Genomic DNA, 11,089 nt, shown 5'->3' with positions numbered 1-11,089 from the left:
CACTGGGACACAACAAGTTTCCGCGTCTCCATTGCACTGATCGTACTACGAAACGCTCCCCAAACTTGGCAATCACCCATGCAGATGACTTTTCCGACTTTACGCAACGCTCACGCTAGTGACAGCCTTATTTATAGTTCGACGTCGCGCCAAAGCGAATGAGCACATTTCGCCTACGGCTTAGGCCGCTCTCCTAGTGTGGCTGCTCTGTGTCTGCAGGCAGCGAGCGGCTGCAAGCTTCCTGTGTTCGCACCTATATCACCTGTGCTTCCTTGTCAGAGACAGACTATCGCAAAACATACAACTCACTCCATGAATTGATTGCTACGGCATCTGTTATCAGCAGTCACAACCAGCAACACCAGTAGCAGCCGACTGCACGCAAAGAATGGGAACGTGCAGTGGGATTTACGTGAAATCGGCGCAAGGCAGATCTTTCCGACGTAGGCCTGAGAATCTTATGGGAACATTTGTACTGTTTCTAAATTAAGTGTAGGTGTGGGAGGAGGGTGCTTCCTGCGCACGAATAAAAGCACGCTCGCCAATTGTGGATGTTAATCGTTCGCTCGTATCTGCCTACACACCTCTGCTGGTTGGGAATTATTCCACTTGCATGGCAAGGTGCGCATGTAGGTGTGTTAAAAATTCCGGAGGCGCTGGGTATCGATCCCAGTACCTCTCGCACGCTAAGCGAGCGCTCTACCATCTGAGCTACGCCCACCCCCCCGTTAACTAGTAGTGCTACATACAGTCATATCAACGTCACAGACCCTTGCACTCCCATTATTCCGCAGACAAACCCTACTCTCTATGTATCAGTGAGGGTGTCTTTCAGGTTTCGTGCATTCTGTATCGAATCGTAGTTGGCCACAATGAAAGTGGCACGCATAACGTCGAAAATAGAGTTCAGACACCGCTCTGAGTAAGACGAACGTGTTGTCCACTCTCTAGACTTCAATGACGTTAAGCCGTGATACCTAAGACAGATCTGCACTCGATGACACCACGACAACAGCCGGTCCCCACACTTACATCTTGCTCTCCTTATGACAGTATACATCATATCAGTCTGTGACGCTGGTTTTGCAACTTTTTGCGTGCGTTTATGTTCGCCGCGACCAACACTTACCATGTACTGACCACAAAACATGGAGGAGCCGGGGCTTGAAGCCGAGACCGTTCACACGCTAAGCGAACGATCTGTCAACTGAGCTACAGCTACACACACGACCAAGCCTGGCTATTCTCCTTTCTTTGCGAATCTGATGTGCACGGACACGATGGTTGGTTGGTTTGTAGCGGCGAAGGTACCAGAATACAAAGGCGCGGACACGTTCATATACACAAGAGTTCCAAGTAGTTTCGATGCTCTGGTATTACGAATGCAAATTCCGTCTGTTTTGAACGTCTTAAATTGAAAGGGCGGTCACAAATTGGTCCATTTCACTCCTTGTCGACAATCACACTGCACCTGAGGTAACAAGCACATCTCGAGCCCCATTGTGCTCTCCATTGTTCATGCCAACTCAGTGCCTCGCTCTTTGCTACTGTGTAAAACTCTTGTCATCCAACTGCAAAACACTGGGACACAACAAGTTTCCGCGTCTCCATTGCACTGATCGTACTACGAAACGCTCCCCAAACTTGGCAATCACCCATGCAGATGACTTTTCCGACTTTACGCAACGCTCACGCTAGTGACAGCCTTATTTATAGTTCGACGTCGCGCCAAAGCGAATGAGCACATTTCGCTTACGGCTTAGGCCGCTCTCCTAGTGTGGCTGCTCTGTGTCTGCAGGCAGCGAGCGGCTGCAAGCTTCCTGTGTTCGCACCTATATCACCTGTGCTTCCTTGTCAGAGACAGACTATCGCAAAACATACAACTCACTCCATGAATTGATTGCTACGGCATCTGTTATCAGCAGTCACAACCAGCAACACCAGTAGCAGCCGACTGCACGCAAAGAATGGGAACGTGCAGTGGGATTTACGTGAAATCGGCGCAAGGCAGATCTTTCCGACGTAGGCCTGAGAATCTTATGGGAACATTTGTACTGTTTCTAAATTAAGTGTAGGTGTGGGAGGAGGGTGCTTCCTGCGCACGAATAAAAGCACGCTCGCCAATTGTGGATGTTAATCGTTCGCTCGTATCTGCCTACACACCTCTGCTGGTTGGGAATTATTCCACTTGCATGGCAAGGTGCGCATGTAGGTGTGTTAAAAATTCTGGAGGCGCTGGGTATCGATCCCAGTACCTCTGGCACGCTAAGCGAGCGCTCTACCATCTGAGCTACGCCCACCCCCCCCCATTAACTACACACCTCTGCTGGTTGGGAATTATTCCACTTGCATGGCAAGGTGCGCATGTAGGTGTGTTAAAAATTCTGGAGGCGCTGGGTATCGATCCCAGTACCTCTGGCACGCTAAGCGAGCGCTCTACCATCTGAGCTACGCCCACCCCCCCCCATTAACTAGTAGTGCTACATACAGTCATATCAACGTCACAGACCCTTGCACTCCCATTATTCCGCAGACAAACCCTACTCTCTATGTATCAGTGAGGGTGTCTTTCAGGTTTCGTGCATTCTGTATCGAATCGTAGTTGGCCACAATGAAAGTGGCACGCATAACGTCGAAAATGGAGTTCAGACACCGCTCTGAGTAAGACGAACGTGTTGTCCACTCTCTAGACTTCAATGACGTTAAGCCGTGATACCTAACACAGATCTGCACTCGATGACACCACGATAACAGCCGGTCCCCACACTTACATCTTGCTCTCCTTATGACAGTATACATCATATCAGTCTGTGACGCTGGTTTTGCAACTTTTTGCGTGCGTTTATGTTCGCCGCGACCAACACTTACCATGTACTGACCACAAAACATGGAGGAGCCAGGGCTTGAACCCGAGACCGCTCACACGCTAAGCGAACGATCTGTCAACTGAGCTACAGCTACACACACGACCAAGCCTGGCTATTCTCCATTCTTTGCGACTCTGATGTGCACGGACACGATGGTTGGTTGGTTTGTAGCGGCGAAGGTACCAGAATACAAAGGCGCGGACACGTTCATATACACAAGAGTTCCAAGTAGTTTCGATGCTCTGGTATTACGAATGCAAATTCCGTCTGTTTTGAACGTCTTAAATTGAAAGGGCGGTCACAAATTGGTCCATTTCACTCCTTGTCGACAATCACACAGCACCTGAGGTAACAAGCACATCTCGAGCCCCATTGTGCTCTCCATTGTTCATGCCAACTCAGTGCCTCGCTCTTTGCTACTGTGTAAAACTCTTGTCATCCAACTGCAAAACACTGGGACACAACAAGTTTCCGCGTCTCCATTGCACTGATCGTACTACGAAACGCTCCCCAAACTTGGCAATCACCCATGCAGATGACTTTTCCGACTTTACGCAACGCTCACGCTAGTGACAGCCTTATTTATAGTTCGACGTCGCGCCAAAGCGAATGAGCACATTTCGCCTACGGCTTAGGCCGCTCTCCTAGTGTGGCTGCTCTGTGTCTGCAGGCAGCGAGCGGCTGCAAGCTTCCTGTGTTCGCACCTATATCACCTGTGCTTCCTTGTCAGAGACAGACTATCGCAAAACATACAACTCACTCCATGAATTGATTGCTACGGCATCTGTTATCAGCAGTCACAACCAGCAACACCAGTAGCAGCCGACTGCACGCAAAGAATGGGAACGTGCAGTGGGATTTACGTGAAATCGGCGCAAGGCAGATCTTTCCGACGTAGGCCTGAGAATCTTATGGGAACATTTGTACTGTTTCTAAATTAAGTGTAGGTGTGGGAGGAGGGTGCTTCCTGCGCACGAATAAAAGCACGCTCGCCAATTGTGGATGTTAATCGTTCGCTCGTATCTGCCTACACACCTCTGCTGGTTGGGAATTATTCCACTTGCATGGCAAGGTGCGCATGTAGGTGTGTTAAAAATTCCGGAGGCGCTGGGTATCGATCCCAGTACCTCTCGCACGCTAAGCGAGCGCTCTACCATCTGAGCTACGCCCACCCCCCCGTTAACTAGTAGTGCTACATACAGTCATATCAACGTCACAGACCCTTGCACTCCCATTATTCCGCAGACAAACCCTACTCTCTATGTATCAGTGAGGGTGTCTTTCAGGTTTCGTGCATTCTGTATCGAATCGTAGTTGGCCACAATGAAAGTGGCACGCATAACGTCGAAAATAGAGTTCAGACACCGCTCTGAGTAAGACGAACGTGTTGTCCACTCTCTAGACTTCAATGACGTTAAGCCGTGATACCTAAGACAGATCTGCACTCGATGACACCACGACAACAGCCGGTCCCCACACTTACATCTTGCTCTCCTTATGACAGTATACATCATATCAGTCTGTGACGCTGGTTTTGCAACTTTTTGCGTGCGTTTATGTTCGCCGCGACCAACACTTACCATGTACTGACCACAAAACATGGAGGAGCCGGGGCTTGAAGCCGAGACCGTTCACACGCTAAGCGAACGATCTGTCAACTGAGCTACAGCTACACACACGACCAAGCCTGGCTATTCTCCTTTCTTTGCGAATCTGATGTGCACGGACACGATGGTTGGTTGGTTTGTAGCGGCGAAGGTACCAGAATACAAAGGCGCGGACACGTTCATATACACAAGAGTTCCAAGTAGTTTCGATGCTCTGGTATTACGAATGCAAATTCCGTCTGTTTTGAACGTCTTAAATTGAAAGGGCGGTCACAAATTGGTCCATTTCACTCCTTGTCGACAATCACACAGCACCTGAGGTAACAAGCACATCTCGAGCCCCATTGTGCTCTCCATTGTTCATGCCAACTCAGTGCCTCGCTCTTTGCTACTGTGTAAAACTCTTGTCATCCAACTGCAAAACACTGGGACACAACAAGTTTCCGCGTCTCCATTGCACTGATCGTACTACGAAACGCTCCCCAAACTTGGCAATCACCCATGCAGATGACTTTTCCGACTTTACGCAACGCTCACGCTAGTGACAGCCTTATTTATAGTTCGACGTCGCGCCAAAGCGAATGAGCACATTTCGCCTACGGCTTAGGCCGCTCTCCTAGTGTGGCTGCTCTGTGTCTGCAGGCAGCGAGGGGCTGCAAGCTTCCTGTGTTCGCACCTATATCACCTGTGCTTCCTTGTCAGAGACAGACTATCGCAAAACATACAACTCACTCCATGAATTGATTGCTACGGCATCTGTTATCAGCAGTCACAACCAGCAACACCAGTAGCAGCCGACTGCACGCAAAGAATGGGAACGTGCAGTGGGATTTACGTGAAATCGGCGCAAGGCAGATCTTTCCGACGTAGGCCTGAGAATCTTATGGGAACATTTGTACTGTTTCTAAATTAAGTGTAGGTGTGGGAGGAGGGTGCTTCCTGCGCACGAATAAAAGCACGCTCGCCAATTGTGGATGTTAATCGTTCGCTCGTATCTGCCTACACACCTCTGCTGGTTGGGAATTATTCCACTTGCATGGCAAGGTGCGCATGTAGGTGTGTTAAAAATTCCGGAGGCGCTGGGTATCGATCCCAGTACCTCTCGCACGCTGGGCGAGCGCTCTACCATCTGAGCTACGCCCACCCCCCCGTTAACTAGTAGTGCTACATACAGTCATATCAACGTCACAGACCCTTGCACTCCCATTATTCCGCAGACAAACCCTACTCTCTATGTATCAGTGAGGGTGTCTTTCAGGTTTCGTGCATTCTGTATCGAATCGTAGTTGGCCACAATGAAAGTGGCACGCATAACGTCGAAAATAGAGTTCAGACACCGCTCTGAGTAAGACGAACGTGTTGTCCACTCTCTAGACTTCAATGACGTTAAGCCGTGATACCTAAGACAGATCTGCACTCGATGACACCACGACAACAGCCGGTCCCCACACTTACATCTTGCTCTCCTTATGACAGTATACATCATATCAGTCTGTGACGCTGGTTTTGCAACTTTTTGCGTGCGTTTATGTTCGCCGCGACCAACACTTACCATGTACTGACCACAAATCATGCAGGAGCCGGGGCTTGAACCCGAAACCACTCACACGCTAAGCGAACGATCTGCCAACTGAGCTACAGCTACACACACGTCCAAGCCTGGCTATTCTCCATTCTTTGCCACTCTGATGTGCACGGACACGATGGTTGGTTGGTTTGTAGCGGCGAAGGTACCAGAATACAAAGGCGCGGACACGTTCATATACACAAGAGTTCCAAGTAGTTTCGATGCTCTGGTATTACGAATGCAAATTCCGTCTGTTTTGAACGTCTTAAATTGAAAGGGCGGTCACAAATTGGTCCATTTCACTCCTTGTCCACAATCACACAGCACCTGAGGTAACAAGCACATCTCGAGCCCCATTGTGCTCTCCATTGTTCATGCCAACTCAGTGCCTCGCTCTTTGCTACTGTGTAAAACTCTTGTCGTCCAACTGCAAAACACTGGGACACAACAAGATTCCGTGTCCCCATTGCACTGATCGTACTACGAAACGCTCCCCAAACTTGGCAATCACCCATGCAGATGACTTTTCCGACTTTACGCAACGCTCACGCTAGTGACAGCCTTATTTATAGTTCGACGTCGCGCCAAAGCGAATGAGCACATTTCGCCTACGGCTTAGGCCGCTCTCCTAGTGTGGCTGCTCTGTGTCTGCAGGCAGCGAGGGGCTGCAAGCTTCCTGTGTTCGCACCTATATCACCTGTGCTTCCTTGTCAGAGACAGACTATCGCAAAACATACAACTCACTCCATGAATTGATTGCTACGGCATCTGTTATCAGCAGTCACAACCAGCAACACCAGTAGCAGCCGACTGCACGCAAAGAATGGGAACGTGCAGTGGGATTTACGTGAAATCGGCGCAAGGCAGACCTTTCCGACGTAGGCCTGAGAATCTTATGGGAACGTTTGTACTGTTTCTAAATTAAGTGTAGGTGTGGGAGGAGGGTGCTTCCTGCGCACGAATAAAAGCACGCTCGCCAATTGTGGATGTTAATCGTTCGCTCGTATCTGCCTACACACCTCTGCTGGTTGGGAATTATTCCACTTGCATGGCAAGGTGCGCATGTAGGTGTGTTAAAAATTCTGGAGGCGCTGGGTATCGATCGCAGTACCTCTCGCACACTAAACGAGCGCTCTACCATCTTTTTTTTTTTTTTTTTTTTTTAATTGTGTTTTTCAGAACTGGAAAAACACAAGCGTGACAGCATTCGAACCTGTAATCTTCAGATCCGAAGTCCGACGCCTTATCCACTTTTTTTTTTTTTTTGCTCTATCAACTTTTTTTTTGACACTCTATACATTTTTTTTTTTTTTTTTTTTTTTTTTTTTTTTTTTTTTTTGTAAGGAACTTGGCAGCATGAGGCAGGCGGAGGCAAAGCGGGCAGGGGTCAAAATCTCGAGGCCTGGCCGCGATGTCTCCACCCAGTCCTGTTGCTGAGGCGTGTCTTTATCATAGTTTTCAATAAGAAATTTTACATCTTGTGTATACGTAGATATATGCTGTTTTGCCTTCGAAATCCTGAACCAAAAGATGCTTCATTTGAAACAAAAAAGTTATGTCATGCCGAGGCAATAGAGATTGAAGGTTATAGCTTTAGTGTTTTTTTTTTTATTTTTATTTTTATTTTTTTTTTTTTCTCATCCACTGCTTCTCGGCAACCTAGCATACTTCTTTGTAATATATAATAAAGTTGTAGGAAGTAGTGGACCCTGAACCTGTATATTATTTTTTTTAATTTCTGTTTAGTTTTTTTATTGTTATTATTATTATTTTTTTTTGTTTGTTATTTTTTTATTGTAAAAGAAAAATCTTCATGGAATGTGAAGAAGGAATTTTATGTTAAGGCACTAATTCCATAGCCTCCTTTCCTTCTTGAGATTAATAATAATAATAAAAAAGTATGTTCCCTTCCATGGAAACAAATGAAACTTCCTTCTCAGTCATAAAATGAATGTATAAGAAAACAATTTATCTTTAACCCTGCGATACTGGCTTTCGGCTTCGGCTTCTGCTGTGCAATAAACAAAATAGCCTTCTTTGCCAGCAGAGGATAAGTGATTGTAATATGAAACTGTAAAATTGTACTTCTCCCCAATTGTTTTTGTTTAAGCGTCGTTTCGCTTAAATAAACGATTTTTGTTTATCTCGTTGGCTTGTCAACCAATGCCCAGTCGCTCGAATACAATTTTAAGCATATTGCCGTAGTTTTTCTTGTGGTCTTTATATTTCAGGGCGTTATAAAAAGCACACTTCAAGTACATGTAAAAATCAGTGGAATTGTCATTTCCCAGGTGATTAATTACGTAATTCACATAGTGTCCCATTAACCAATGGACCGAGTTGTTTTTTGCTGCTGGAAAATAGCAAGTCTGAGGCCTGAGGAATGTAACAGGGGGAAAATTTTCCACCGAAGATCTCGTAAGAAAAGCCAGTTGTTCCCTAATCCAATTACAGAGTTGTAGATTGCCACCGCACGTGAATCTGTGCACTAACGTGTCGATCAATTTACATTTGAGACATAGGTTCGTGTCGCTAACGCCGATTGCATGTAACCTTTCATTGGTGCTTACGGTCTCATTCACTGTTTTATACCACGCTGACTTGACGTCCGATGGTAGACCACGCATATTAATATTTTTCCATATGGCGGCCCAATCAGTGTGTGGGTATTTACTTTCCAATTTGTTTCTCCCCTCCATTTTCTTTCGATGGCACAGAATATCGCGGGCCGTGATCCGTCGTGAGTTGATGATGACACCGCCGAGATAGCTGAATTCCACAAAATATACACGAACGTACTGGAGCCGGTTATTTATTTTTTGCACATTCACCGGCGCCTGTAAACTGGCAGGCCTGACAACTTCAAATAATTTAGTTGTAATGCTATCAGCGTGGTCGCTAAGGATAGTGGCGGTCCTTTTTATAAAAAGCGCAGACGCCTTATTTCTGATGTCAACTAACCCCAAACCTCCATTCCTGGGATCTAAGGTCGCAGTTTTTGCGTCGACTCTGAATATATCCCCTCTCCAAAGATAGCTGGCAATGGTAGACATTATCTTTTTTCCAATCATTTTCGGTAGTGGGAAGATCTGTGCTATAAAGTAACTCCTGGAGAGAATGCAGTGGTTAATGAAAATCACCCTCTGAACTTGGTTCATGTTACGGTGGAGGTTTTCCCTTGTTGTTCCAAGAAGTTGTCCCGACGTATTCCTCCAATTGATAGCTGCCATTTTTAACGGACAAGGTGTCAGTGTTATTCCTAGTGCTTTGCATTGGGTGACCATTGTGGCCCAGGCTAAGGTGGTATGTTGAAAACCCCGCAGGTTTAGGAGTTTGCTTTTGTTTGCGTTGACACCTGCTCCGGAGACTCTACAGTACTTTTTAATTAGCGTTTCCAATTTCAAAATGTCGTCGGGATTTCGCAGGACGACTCCGACATCATCGGCATAGGCGTTTATGACTGTTCGGTGACCAGATAATGTGATGCCAGTTAGAGTGGCATGAACACTGCGGAGGAAAGGTTCTAATGAAAGCACGAATAGGAACATGGAGAGGGGGCTTCCTTGAGGAACGCCGCGCCTGTTCTGAATCTGCTTTGTCCTCTGGCAGTTAACTGATATACAAGCGCTGATGCCTGTTGCAACATTTCTGATCACACTTACGACTCGCTCATTAAAACCTATTTTGTTCAGTGTGGCACTAAGGAATCTATGATCCACACGATCAAATGCTTTCTGGAAGTCAATAAACATGATAGCACATTTTATGGTGGTCACAGCAGTGATTGCAATTATATCTCTATATTCAGCTATGCTTTTGAAAATGCTCTTGGTAGGCACACAGGACTGGTATGGACTTACTATCTTTTTGGCCAACTGTGAGAGTCTGTTGTTTAAAATTCTGCCGATGATTTTATAATCGGAGTTTAACAGGGAGATAGGACGAAAGTTGTTGAGGTTTCTTTTTGCAGCATTTTTTGGGATTAGTACTATTGTGCTCTCTTTAAAAACAGCAGGTAAATGCTTTCCCTGAAGCACCTCGTTCGTCATTCGGGTAAACATGTCACCAATCAGTGGCCAGTATCGTTTATAAAATTCAACAGGCAAACCATCCGGTCCCGGCGATTTCCTCAGAGGATATTTGCAGATGATTCTGTGGATATCTTCGTTAGTACACTCAACGAGAAGGTCTTCGTTTTCCTCGTCCGAGACCTGTGGAGCTATGGAACTAAGGAACTCATCGAAGGACTCTTCACATACCGGGTTGGCAGTGTATAGGTCTTCGTAATATTTGTGCACTGCATTGACGATGTCTCTCTGAGTCGTGAGTGTCTCGCCAGTTTCAGACTGAAGTCCATCAATGAAGGTGCGTCTCCTGTTTCTTTCGTGCTTCAGTAGATGGTACAAGGAAGCATGTTCATCCTCCACGACTGTCTTAGCCTTGGATTTTAATTTCAGACCCTCCATCTGCTGTCTTTTAAGACTGAGCAATTTGGCCTTAGTTTGCTTGATATCTGCCAGACGGACGTTGGAAGTGTTTGCCTGCTCATATAAATTTCGCAGCATGGTATAATAAAATTCTATGGAATTTTTCAAGTCTTTCGATCGTTGTACACTATACTGGATGAGAACTTTTCTCAGTTTAGGCTTTGCCCTGTTGCACCACCAGTCTAGTACTGAGACGTGTCTATCTGCAGAGCGGAGGCACAATGCCCACGCTTCTGTCAAACTTTCTTCTAATCCGTCGTCCTGCATCAGCGACGTATTAAGGTGCCATGAACTTCTAAAACGGCGAGTGGGTTGCGCAGTAAGGTTGATGGAAGCTAGCACGGAGCTATGATCAGAAAAGTAAACTGGAATCGTCTCTGCTTTAATGAAGGAGCTGACTAGACTTTGCGATATGTAGAGTCTGTCGATCCTGCTACGTGAGTGAGGACCTAGGAATGTAAATGCCACAAATGTGGGATACATTATTTCCCAAGCATCTTTAAGCTGTAAAACAGTGACGAAACGCTTCAGTTCATTGCAGTGATTAAAATTCGGAACCTG

At 46.4% G+C, this 11,089-nt stretch overlaps 2 non-coding genes across 2 annotated transcripts; both read right to left on the bottom strand.

Annotated features, from left to right (window-relative positions):
• Positions 1 to 648: 648 nt before the first annotated feature.
• Trnaa-agc (transfer RNA alanine (anticodon AGC)) lies at positions 649 to 722 on the bottom strand. Its single transcript has one exon. It is a non-coding gene; the product is annotated as a tRNA-Ala (tRNA).
• Positions 723 to 3,966: 3,244 nt separating this feature from the next.
• On the bottom strand, positions 3,967 to 4,040 carry Trnaa-agc (transfer RNA alanine (anticodon AGC)). Its single transcript has one exon. It is a non-coding gene; the product is annotated as a tRNA-Ala (tRNA).
• Between the last annotated feature and the right edge of the window lie 7,049 nt (positions 4,041 to 11,089).

The sequence above is a fragment of the Schistocerca gregaria genome, unplaced genomic scaffold, assembly GCF_023897955.1.
Source record: "Schistocerca gregaria isolate iqSchGreg1 unplaced genomic scaffold, iqSchGreg1.2 ptg000451l, whole genome shotgun sequence".
NCBI lineage: Eukaryota > Metazoa > Arthropoda > Insecta > Orthoptera > Acrididae > Schistocerca > Schistocerca gregaria.
Note: the sequence above shows the minus strand (reverse complement) of the source record. Positions and strands in the feature narration are given on the sequence as shown.